Genomic DNA, 12,485 nt, shown 5'->3' with positions numbered 1-12,485 from the left:
TTCCATATCGCAAACCCCTGCGATCTGCGGAGCAGACTGCAAGGCATCTAGGACAGAAACACTGGAGCAACTGTCATCAGGCAACAGGCCTGCACAGGTGCGAACAGAATAAGACATAGATTCATTTGCAAAAGAAGTGGCGACAACAACAGGAGAAACTTTATTAGACACATCAATAATTTTCTTAAAGTTGCATAACTTAGGAATTTTCCCCATGGCAGGCTCACAAACGGACGATCTTAGAGAACCTGAGGGAAAAAATCTGTCTTCCTTAGACACAGGACCACACAGATCTTTTGCAGCCATACGTTCGGTGGCGACATCAGACCGCACTGGTTCAACTTCCACACAAGCAACTGCTCTGAACGACTTGCACTCAGACTTCAAACACTCAGTTGCTTTGGGAAAGGGAATGCATTCAAAACTCACTTTCTTTAAATCCAGAGGATTGGAACAATCGTCCGCTGACAATGTGTTTTTAGCAGATTGAAGCGCATGTAGTTCATCCAAAATCATTCTCCACACGTCAAACAGCGGAGTCACAAAGTCAGAGATACATTCACCAGTCTTGATTAAAGTGCACGCAGACTCAGGGCCGGATTACCGACCAGGCAACAAAAGCAGTCGCTTGGGGCCCCATTCAGAGTCAAAGGGGCCCCATCAGCACATAAAGCAGCCCTCGCCATCCTGTCAGCGGTGGCTGGATGGTATAATGGTTAAAGGGACTCTGAGCAGTGCAGTAACTATGGAAAGATGCATATCATTTTAAAGCTCTCTTTCTCCTCTTTCCAATGATATATAAACCACCACCCTATGCCTTTTAGTTTTCGCTATTTTTGCGATCGAAATCACGGCCACGGCAATTTCGATTGCGAAAACTAAAAGGCGTAGGGTGGCAGTTTATCTATCATTGGAAAGAGGAGAAAGAGAGCTTCAAAAGGATATGCATCTTTCGATAGTTACATTGTATTACACAGGACGACTTTTCTCCAAAGTCGGCAGCTCGATTCAGCACAATGCAATGAAATATAAGGAACCCAGGGGGATATAATTACAAACATCATGCTGGTAGGTGTGTGGATGTAATTAATTAGTTGTTGGTATGCTTAAAAGCATACCCACAGGCACTGCTCGGAGTCCCTTTAAGGGCTCTGCCTCCGAGGCTCCGACACAGGAGACCAGGGTTCGAATCTCGCTCTGCCTGTTCAGTAAGACAGCACTATTCAGTAGGAGACCTTAGGCAAGTCTCTCTAACACTGCTACTGCCTATAGGGCGCATCCTAGTGGCTGCAGCTCTGGCGCTTTGAGGAGAAAAGCGCGATATAAATGTTATTTGTCTTGTCTTGTCAAATAATGCCGTGTGCTGCTGATTGTCTTCAGAGCCAGGCTCTCCTCCTAGGTCCCCCTCCTGCTACTGTGCACTCTGCCGCTGCCCACTCCTCCCTCCCTTCCCACAGACAACCACAGCTGCAGCAAAAATGATAGCAGCAGATGGCAAACGCTCACTCACCTATCCATGATCCAAGCGATAGAAATCCCGTCATCTGAAACCCATCTGTCTCTTCTACAGTGCAGCCGCTCACTCTGAACTTCCTGATTCTCAGATCAGACAGGAAGTAGGAAGTAGTAATAGTAGTAGTAGTAACAGAGCTGCAGCACTAGAGGAGACAGATGGGCTCCGGATGACGGGACCTGTATTGCTTGGATCGCAATAGGTGAATGTTAGTCATCTGGTGCTGTCATTCTCCCCCGCTGCGGCTACCTTCTCTGCTGGACTATCGTATTCACTGGGATGGAGGCTGCATGGTGGCTGTCTAGTTTGGGAGGAAATCGGTTGTTCGGTGGTGGGGGAGGTTATGAAATTCTGTCTGGGGAACGGCTTCCGGTTTGGCGGTGTCCAGAGCTTTCTGCTATTGCCAGGCTGGAGATGAAGGGGGAAAGTGCTGCTGCTGTGATATCTAGCGCCCTCTTCATAGGGGTGCCCCAGCCCCTGAGTGCAAATGTCCCAGCCATTCATCTCTCACTCTGCATTTTGCCGCTGCTATTCCCTGCATTGTGCACCCACAGAGGAAAGCGGGATGTTGCCCATAGCAACCAGTAGCTCGGATGCCCCGGTGTGTGCGGCATGTTGCTGTGCAGCTGCATCTTCTGATTCTAATACGACATGATGGGGGGGCCCAAATCAGTTACTTTGCTTAGGGCCCCATTTAGCCTTAATCCGGCTCTGCGCAGACTCAATGCACGCAAACAAAACTGCTTCGTTTTTAGAACGGTAATGATTGCAAAACGATCTCCAATCACATTCCAATTCATAGACCAGGAGCTCGATCTCCCATTTCTCAAACGGGGGCTCCCATGCACACTTAACAAAGGATGAACAATCATAGTGCGCACAGTCTACAGATGGAACTGAAGCAGGAACAGAACGGAAATCTTTTACCTCTTTATTGGGATCAATTAATTGGTGTGTGTGTAATTCATCCAAAATGATCTGCCACACATACATCACCAGATCCACAACACACTCGTCACATTCATCAGAATCAATCAAAAGGCACACAGAGTCAAGACAATCGTTCAGGACATCCGCGCTTTTTGCGATGTAAAAATCGCAAAAGGCTTTCCAATCCAAATCAAATTGCACCACCAAGGCCCCGATTTCCCATGAGGCAAATGGCGGTTCGAACAACCCAGTATCTAAATAATCTCCATATGGGTGGGGATCAGGAACGAGTACAGATTTTTTAATTGCTTTAATATAGTGTGCGATCCTACCTATAGCAGGATCCACATAAGCTTTGGATTGGGGCAAAAAAACTGGAAACTGATCAGCAGATGCATTATAAACATCATTATCATACTGCATGGTTTTGCCCATTTCAGACTTGACAGAAATAACCTCTCTATCTGTGGTTGCCATGGGCAACGGATCTTTCCGCTGGGAAGCCTTCCTAGATCTTTTACGTTTAGACTTAGAGGCTTTGGATGGCTGCTTTATGGATGAAAGAGTAGATGGAACAGCTGATTGAGCTGCTGACAACAACTCATTAAGGGGGTATGGTAATTGAGGTAATCTCAGCCAATTGTGAATTAAAAAGGCCAAGAATTCCAGGGGTCTTTGACTCAGGGTGGTATGATCTAACACATCATAACCCCACATTGACATTTCGCCCCCCAACAGAATGTAGACCATTTGGGGGGCCCAGGTAGACACTGGGGTGCATTGGACTTCAGGGTTCGCTAACAGTTTCGTACACTCAGACAAAAATTCGTCTGCTGATTCAGGTTCAAGTTTTTTAAATCTCTTAAAGGTACAAGAGCCATATTCGACAAAATCGTACAAATCGGAAATTCCGTCTACACTGGGGTTTTGGGTTGGGCTGGTCATTCTGTAACGATTGTGGAACTTTCTCCGTGATCAGCGCACAACGCGTGCGCTGACACGGCGGAAATCCTCCACAAGCGTATATTTGCAGGCACCCAGCAAAAGGTGCTACGCACCCGTAGAGGGAAATTCCTGTCGGCAGATGGCGCTGGGGAGTGCAGAGGAACCAATCCTCTGTACCTCCACAAGTGCCAGACAGGAATTGTACGAAGCGCAGAACGCAATCACAAGAGAGGCGATTGCGAATGAGATTGAGCAAAGGGATAGGTTGTATGTGTGTGCGCCAATCCAGTCGCCACCCTGCGACCGCGCACACACACAGCAGCAGATACGAAATAGGAACGCGATCGCGAGAGGTGCGATCGCCAGACGTGACACAAGGCAGATCAGAATAGAATACGAGGGTAGCAAAGGCACAGCAAATACAATAAGGAGATACGGAAAATAACAAACGCTAGCTAACCGCGAACACCGCACTCATTCGCAACAGTGCACGCGGTTATGCGCGATCTCCACATGATAAGCACAATAGAGACAAGCACGCCTAACTAACCATTAACAGACAAACATGAAACAGAGGACGCGAGCGCTTGCTTAACGGTTACCTCACCGAGCCTGCAGCAAGCATAGCGGACAAGACAGACACACGAAAACAGGGACAAACGAGAGATAGGATCCACAGCACTAGCGAAAAGTGGCCAGCATGATCCAGGTACAGAGTAGCAGAACAGAAGGATCCCCAGCGCTAGCGAAAAGTAGCTAGCGCGATCCCAGGAGACAGAACAGAAGAGATAGCTGGTAGCAACCGCTGCACCAGCTATACTCCAAGAACAGAGATCAGAACCATTTCCTGTCGACCACCTTTGGGGCAGGACAATGGCAACAGGCAAGACAAGACAGAACAGGCAATACAGATAATACAACCTGACTGGGCTAGAAGGGGAGCCTAAAGCAACCCCCAGGAATTAACTATACTAGATAGCAATGGCTGACACTCCAGCAGTGTCCATCAGGAACAGACCATGGAAAGGAAATGACCACCAAAGCCTTCTGGGAAACATAAAGCTCTTATAGTGCCAGTCATCAAAGAAGGCAGGTAGGGGATTTGCATAACGAATGTATGCAAATTCCCCAGCAAGAGAACAGACCAGAAACTTGCAATGGAAAGACAGGTCTCTGTTCCAGAGACCTGCAGCCCACAGACTAGAGGAATGGACAAACAGCTGTCTGCCTGTGCAGCCAGCTGAGCGGATCATCACAGTTAGCATGTATTATTTTAAAACTATAATGGCCGAAAACTGAGAAATAATGATTTTTTTTGTATATATATTTTTTTTTATTATTTTCCCTGTTGAAACAGTTTTAGAATAAAATAATTTATAACAAAAAGTACCCCCCAAAGAAAGCCTAATTGGTGGCGAAAAAAGCAAGATATAGATTGTTTCGCTGTGATAAGTAGTAATAAAGTTATAAGTGAATGAATGAAAGGAGCGCTGACAGGTGAAAATTGCTCTGGCTTTTTAAGGGGAAAAACCCGTGGAGGTGAAGTGGTTAAGCTGCGCTGCTGAAGCAGTGCACCATAATGTGAAGGAGCCTTACATATCAGCATGCATTGCTATGTAAGGAGCGTGCCTTCCTTAGTCATGCTCATAACTTTAAATGCGGGTGGTTCCTGTTAAGTATCGCGGCCGCAATGCTTCACTAGCGGCCGCTACTATCTTAATGAACATAGTTACTGTAACTATGTTAAGTAACATAGTAGCGGCCGCTAGAGAAGTATCGCAGTCGCAATACTTCACAGGAACCACCCACATTTGAAGTTATGTGCGTTGCTCACATAGGAAGGCACGCTCCTTACCTAGCAATGCGCACTGCTATGTAAAGTGTGCATAGTGTCTGCTCATTCACATTACACTGCACTGCTTCAGCAGCTTACAGAATCAAGCCCATTGTCTCAAACTAAATGACATAGAAGATGTTGGCGCTATATAAAAAAAAATAAAATAATAATAACAATAGCGATTGGGAGCCTGCGCCTCCTCCTTCTGCAGAGCAACCCAGTGAAGCAGTTTAATATTTACCTGCTCCGGTGCTGCTTTGGGACTCCTCTGATCTTCCTGACAGCCACATGCTCTATGCTGCATACCTCTGGCTCCATCTGCATGTCATGTGATCGGAAGCTGGAGGTTTGGAAGCATAGAGCATGCAGCTGCCGGGAAGAACAGAAGAGACTGATGCATCACTGGAGCAGGTACTGTATATTTTGGACTAGAAGACTCACTTTTTCTTCCTCAAAAGTGGGGAAAAAAGTCACTGCGTTTTATAGTCCAAATGCAGGGAGTTCCTGACTTATGAACGCCTGCCAATATGAACCTCCAACCCACCGCAATGTCGGGAACTCCCTGTACTGTGCCCATGCAGAGGTGGACACAAGGGGGACAAAAAGGGACATAGAGGAGGACACAAGGACAGATGTGGACACAGAAGGACACAAGGGGGACAAGAGATACAAGGGAACATGAGGTACAAAGAGGGCATAATCCACAAGATGCCCCTTCACAATGTATGCACAAGGTTTAGTCATCTAAACCTATGTGCGTCTTATGGTCAGGAGCGTCTTATAGTCCGAAAAATACGTTTAATATTACAGTTCTCCGCTGTGCTACTCTGCAATGTGGGGAGAGGGTACAAGGGGGGGAAAGGTGTGTACGTATTAGTACGCCACTGGTGAGCTGGGTGCAGGGTCAGCCGAATGACTCCTCACCCTGCTGCTGCTCAAATACCCGGTGGCGTTAAAGTGAACCAGAGACGAAGCACCCTCATGTATTTTACCATATATATCAGTGGGAACATTAGAGAAAACACCTACCCTGCTCTCCGTTTCATCCTCACTGCTAAAAGTGTCTGTTATCAGCTGTGATAAGAATCCCGGACTGAGCATTCAGTCTAGCTTTGCCGGGAATGATTATTGCTGAGTCATTATAGCAGAGCCACAAGGGGGCAGGCTTGGGCTTGAAAAGACACCAGAGAAGACAGACTCAGCTATAATCATTCCGTAGCAAAGCCAGACTGAATGCTCAGTCGGGGTTTCTTATCAGAGGTCATAACAGTCAGATTAAACAGAGAACAATGAAACAAAGAGCAGATTAGGTGTTTACTGTCATGTTCCCACTGATTTATAAGGTAAAATACATGTGGGTGCTTCGTCTCTGGTTCTCTTTAAATACTATTACCCCTCCGAGTGGTAGCACCTCGGAGGCAGATGTAATTCGGGATCCGGCGATCGCTACTGCTATAGCAGTGACTAGTTTAGTCACTGAATGCCATGCGTCAAAACCACCTGCTTCAGGGAAAGGTGAGTAGTTGTGAATGTATGTTTTACTAGCCACACCTATTACATAGCCGCTGGGAAATTTTGGCGCAGGGGAAAGCTGATAAATGGCTTACCCTGCTCCTGCACAAGTCCCTGCGTCGTTAATTACTATTCCCCTTCCAGGCTGCCATGGATAGTGGTGGAAGGATGAAATTCGGCTTCCAGCTATTTGCTGGTGGCTGAATTACAGTGTTTTTGCAGTGATTTGTGTTCCGTCTTCTGACAGCGTCCAAATCATTTATTGAGCACTACTATAGCCATAGTTCCTATTACAGCCTATGGTGGCGCTGGCTGCACCCAAATATCCTGTGCTGTTTCTACGGTGCTCCTGTCTTACTAGCCACACAAGGTAGTTTGGATCCCAGCAGGGGGTCCCATGTTAATTTTGCTGGGGGTCCTGTGGGCTGTTGCTATAGTCAGGCTCAAACTGGCAATATTTCAACTACTCTTGATGGGAAGGCAGTGTGCTTTTGTTCTTTTACTGCTTACATTGAGAAATGTGCACCAGCACATTTGAAGCTCTTGAGCAACACATTAAATGGCATGGAGGGCCGCATCCGCAGGCCTTGAGTTTGACACCTGTACTTGGCCTGGAATGCCTATGATGTGATATATTGTTTTCTCTTATGTTTCTTAGCCACTCTTATATGAAGGACTCATATCTAGCTAAGGAAAAGCTCTAGCTTAGCTATTAAAAAAAATCAAGTCTGTAGACATTTTAAAGAAAACCAGTAACTAAAAAAAGTTCCCCTGGGGGGTACTCACCTCGGGTGGGGGAAGCCTCCGGATCCTATCGAGGCTTCCCCCATCCTCCTGTGTCCCACGGCCATCTCGCTGTGCCCCTCCGAACAGCGGGGATGTAAATATTTACCTCTCCGGCTCCAGTGCAGGCGTAGTTTCAGCTGCTGGAGAGATACGCAAAGATCGCACTTCACCTGCATGGACTGGAGCCGACTGTCGGAAGTGTGGGGACCCGGTACCGGCGCTGCAGAAGACTGAGGACGGCGGCGTGGGAGCGGTTGGAGCATAGGGGGCTGGAGGAAGCCCCAGGTATGTTTAAATCTTTTCATTTACACAATCTCTGAGTCCCTTTAAAGAGACACTAAAGTCTCCTGAAAATGATCTTTTTATTTAAAAAATGTGTTTAACATGTTAGCCCTACCTAAACTGCCACATCCCTGCCGCTGAAATCTAACTAAATCCCCCCTAACTCCCCCCTCCCTCTCCCCCGCAAAATCCACGACTTTCTTGGTCATGGATTTTGCTGCTGTTGGACGCAGAGCTATGAGCTGCAGCTCTGCCTCCAATCACGTCTATCAGTTAAGTATCTCTGCCTCTCTCCGCCCCTCTCGGTGAAGGAAGACTGAGAGGGGCGGAGGAGAGGCGGCGATCCGGGATGACAGAGGCACTGCTGCGGCTCATAGCTCTGCCTCTCACAGAAGCGCTGCCCGGATTGCCCCCGGGGGAGTTACCAGGGATTTAGTTAGATTGCAGCGGCGGGGATGCGGCGGTTTAGGTAGGGCTAACATGTTAAACACATTTTTTAAATAAAAAGATGGTTTTCAGGAGACTTCAGAGTCTTTTTAACCGAAACTCAACTAACCAGCACAAAATTGCGGCAATACTCACAGTGGTGAAGGCCAACTTCTTAGGGTGTTTGTAGGCTCTGCTGGGTTCCGCGGCTTCCTCAAGGTTAATACACTTTCAATTACTGTAATAAAGAGTTCATGGTAATCTGTTAGCTAGGCCTATTTTTAACACTGAGTTTTAAGCAGCCAGAAAGCACAATTATCCAGCATCAGCTGATCCCCATCGGTGCCGGATAACCGAGACCCTACTGTATGTATAAATTTAGTGTGCGTCAGAGATAAGACTGTAAGGCCTGGTGGATCTCCTGCCTTCCTTTCAGAACATGTGTGCCACTCTCCACTGCAGTTCTCACTCAATGTGGTGCGTACCCGCTCAGCCGGAGAGACTTTATGCTTTGTTCCAGCACTTGGTCCCACCCAGGCCTTTAGGCTTCTTTTTCATATCCACTGGCTAGGCGCTTGCTAGTTCTCGGCACGGGCGGTGGACAGGTGGCCCCCCTTTGAAGACTTTTGTTGCCACCTGGCAAGCCACCATGTGTCATGTTTGCTACCTAAGGCCATCACATTATCAAATGTGGATGGCCGTGCGATCGGAACGCAACGCGTACGAACGCACGGCATCTGCATTTGCATGCGTTGCGTGGCTGATCCCATTCACTATACTGAATGGATCAGCCATGCGTTTTGTTAAAAAATGCTTGCAGCATGCGTTTGCACTGGTCCGGAACACATGCAGTGTAAACATCAGTGCAGTCTATGCACTTCTGATGTTGCTCGTTTCTGCCTCCCGCACGCATTGCTGAAATACGGACGGCAACGCGTGTATAAGGAACTTACCTGCCTTTGAAGTTTTCACCGAGACTCAGGTGGAATCCATTGCTTCCGGGTCTCGGCGCTTGTTCCCCACTGATGACGTCACTGCTGAGACACAAACCGAACATGCTGATAGGCAGAGGACGCGTTCGCAATATGCCCTCCTCAAACGTAAGCAATAGTCAGCTGACTCCGGTCAACTGACAGCACGGTGTCAGCTGACGTTACAGCTGACACCTAGGTAGGCTGAGCGCTGTGTGATTGGATGTGCGAGAGTGGGGCCGGTCACTGATTGGTTGAAAGTTGCATTTAAACCTGCAGAGTAATAAGCACAGCTTTGGCTACTTGCTGGGTGCACACTCACTTGTTGATATTACTGGATCTTGATCTTTGGCTTATAATGATGGATTCCTGTCTGCTGTGATTAACCCTTCCCTTGCTTCCTGGATACCCTTGCCTGCTGCCTGGACCGACCTCTGCCTTGTTCTTGGATAACCCTTGCCTGCTGCCTGGACCGACCTCTGCTTTGTTTCCTGGATAACCCTTGCCTGCTGCCTGGACTGACCTCTGCCTTGTTCTTGGATAACCCTTGCCTGCTGCCTGGACCAACCTCTGCCTTGTTTCTTGGATAACCCTTGCTTGCTGCCTGGACTGACTTTTGTTAAGTTACTGAAAATTCTAAGTAAGTCTGAACTAATCCTTGCATTTGAATAACCTTGCATGCGATCCTTGCATGAACTCTCTCCTTGCCTGGAGCATTCACTGCCTGTTGAATAACGTTGCCTGTGGACTTGCATGAACTCTCTCCTTGCCTGGAGCATTCACTGCCTGTTGAATAACATTGCATGTAGACTTGCATGAACTCTAGCAAATCTGCGTAGATCCCTCACTGCCTGATCCTCATACATCTGTCATTACTGCCAATCAACGCGGAGGGCCTCATCCTCCTGAATCTAGGTAATTGCCCTGTGTGATACTTATGAACTATCTGAACTGTGTTACTAGCCTTAGTGGGGTCCTAGCAGGTTGTTGTTCTCTCTACTTCAGTTTGTATACCTTGCACGTTAAGACCTGGGGGTAACCAAAGTCAGGAGACAGATTTAGGCCTTGACCCATTAAGCATTACCAAGCACTTACCGAACGCTTTATCTATCATTCGGTAAAATAGCGCATCCATATTCTGAATGATATCTCCTGCACTTGCCTGGCGATATTGAATTATCCTTTGTCGGTATCTTTTATGATACATTCATTTTGTAGTCATGGAGCCGTTTGGTGCATTAATTTATCAAAATAACATTTTAAATTCTTAAAGAGAACCCGAGGCGGGGTTCTTACATCGTAATCCCCATACAGAGGGTGGGTCTGCCTATAGAGCCCAGCCTCTGCTGCTATGTAGCTTCCTCCAAAGCCCCCCCCCCCTGCGCGGTGTGAGACCCCATTAATCACAGCTGCGCTGTCGACATGCAGCGTGTCGCAGCGCGCTGTGTTTACCTCACTAATGCCAGTCTCGCCGCTCCCCCGCCTCCTGAATTGCTCCGGTCCCCGCCCACGTCCCTTCCCTCGCCGCTGATTGGAGGGAAGGGACGCGGGCGGGGACCGGAGCGATTCAGGAGGCGGGCCAGAGCGGAGACTGACATTAGTGAGGTAAACACAGCCGCACAGCGCGGCTGTGTTTTATGGGGTCTCGCAGCGCGCAGGGGGGGCTTTGAGGGAAGCTAAATAGCAACAGAGGCTGGGCTCTATAGGCAGACCCAGCCTCTGTATGGGGATTGCGATGTAAGAACCCCGCCTCGGGTTCTCTTTAAATTAAAAGGGCATACATTTTTTTTTATTTAATATTTATTTTATTACTTTATTTATATTTATCATATTTGTATTTATTTATTTAATACAATTTATTTTATTAATTACATTTTTATTTATTTAAATACATTTTTTTATTTAAATTAAAATTACATTTACATTTAAATTCATTTCAAAGGCATTAACACCCCCCTGGTGGCGCCAAAAGGCCAACCACGTGATTTCTTAGGGAAGCCTCCGTAGCCCACAATGCACCTTCCTTACCCACAATGCAATTTGAACACAGCTTTTATTTGATAAAAGATCACTAATCTCGATATTTACCGACAACTTATCGCATTGTTACCGCATCATTACCGAACACTAGCAATCTTTTAACGAACAACTGCTGACAACGAAAAAAAATGCTGAATACTACTTTGGACTCGGTAAATTTAGAATGCGGTAAATTACTGACAAATTTTTAACCCAAGCACTTTGATGAATCAAGGCCTTAGTGTCCTGTTCAAGTGGGGACTTGTCTATAGTGAGCTCAGGCCGAGCTCAGAGCAGCAGCACTAGATTGGGGCATAGAGACTGATTGGGAACATAACCTGTCAGGCCTTACAGCATGTAGTATGAACAGGGGCTTAAGCTTCCATTTGGCTGCATGTGATTGCAGCCAAATGGTGCTTGAGGCTGGCAGCCAGGCGACTGAACTGCTTGACAAACAAGGCCTTAGCGTGCAAAGTATCGGGTCTTAAGGCGAGAAGATAGAAGAACCACAGAACCTTGTTAGACTAGATATGGGCAAGAGTGGACAAGTGAGGCCAAACAACAACTGCGGGGCTGTTTCGACTGCACCGACTGGTCGGTCCTCGTCCCTCCAAACGGCAACCTGGACGAATGGGCAGATAACGTCACCTCTTACATCAGTTTCTGCGAGGAGACGTGCATCCCCTCCAAAACCTACAAGGTGTTCCCAAACAATAAACCTTGGTTTAACAACAAGCTGCGCCTGCTTCGGCGAGCCAAGGAAGAGGCCCACAGGTCTGGCACCCCAGAGGAGTTCAAGAAAGCCAGGAACTCCCTAAACAGGGAAGTGAGAGCTGCCAAAAGGTCCTATTCTGACAAACTGAGATTGAGCCTCTGCTCAAACAACTCGCGGGAGGTCTGGAAAGGCCTCAAAGCGGCCACCAACTACAAATCCCCTCCCCAACGCGTGACCCCCAGCCTCGAGCTGGCTGAAGCCTTAAATAGGTTCTACTGCAGGTTTGAGGAAAGACAACCAGACTCCGCCTCAGCCCACAGTGCTCTGGCCCCACCCCTCAACACTGCCTCTGCCCCCCCAGTCCCACTACTGGCAAATGGGGCCCCCTCCGTCCCTCTAACGGTAGATGAGGGAGTGGTCCAGAAACTTCTGAGTAAACTGAACCCTAGAAAAGCTCCAGGCCCGGACGGCGTGACAACTCAGTGCCTAAAAACCTGTGCTGCCCAGCTGGCCCCTATCCTCTCAACCCTGCTCTCACAATCCCTGAAA

This window comes from Hyperolius riggenbachi, chromosome 6 (assembly GCF_040937935.1).
Source record: "Hyperolius riggenbachi isolate aHypRig1 chromosome 6, aHypRig1.pri, whole genome shotgun sequence".
In the NCBI taxonomy this organism is placed as follows: Eukaryota; Metazoa; Chordata; class Amphibia; order Anura; family Hyperoliidae; genus Hyperolius; species Hyperolius riggenbachi.
Note: the sequence above shows the minus strand (reverse complement) of the source record.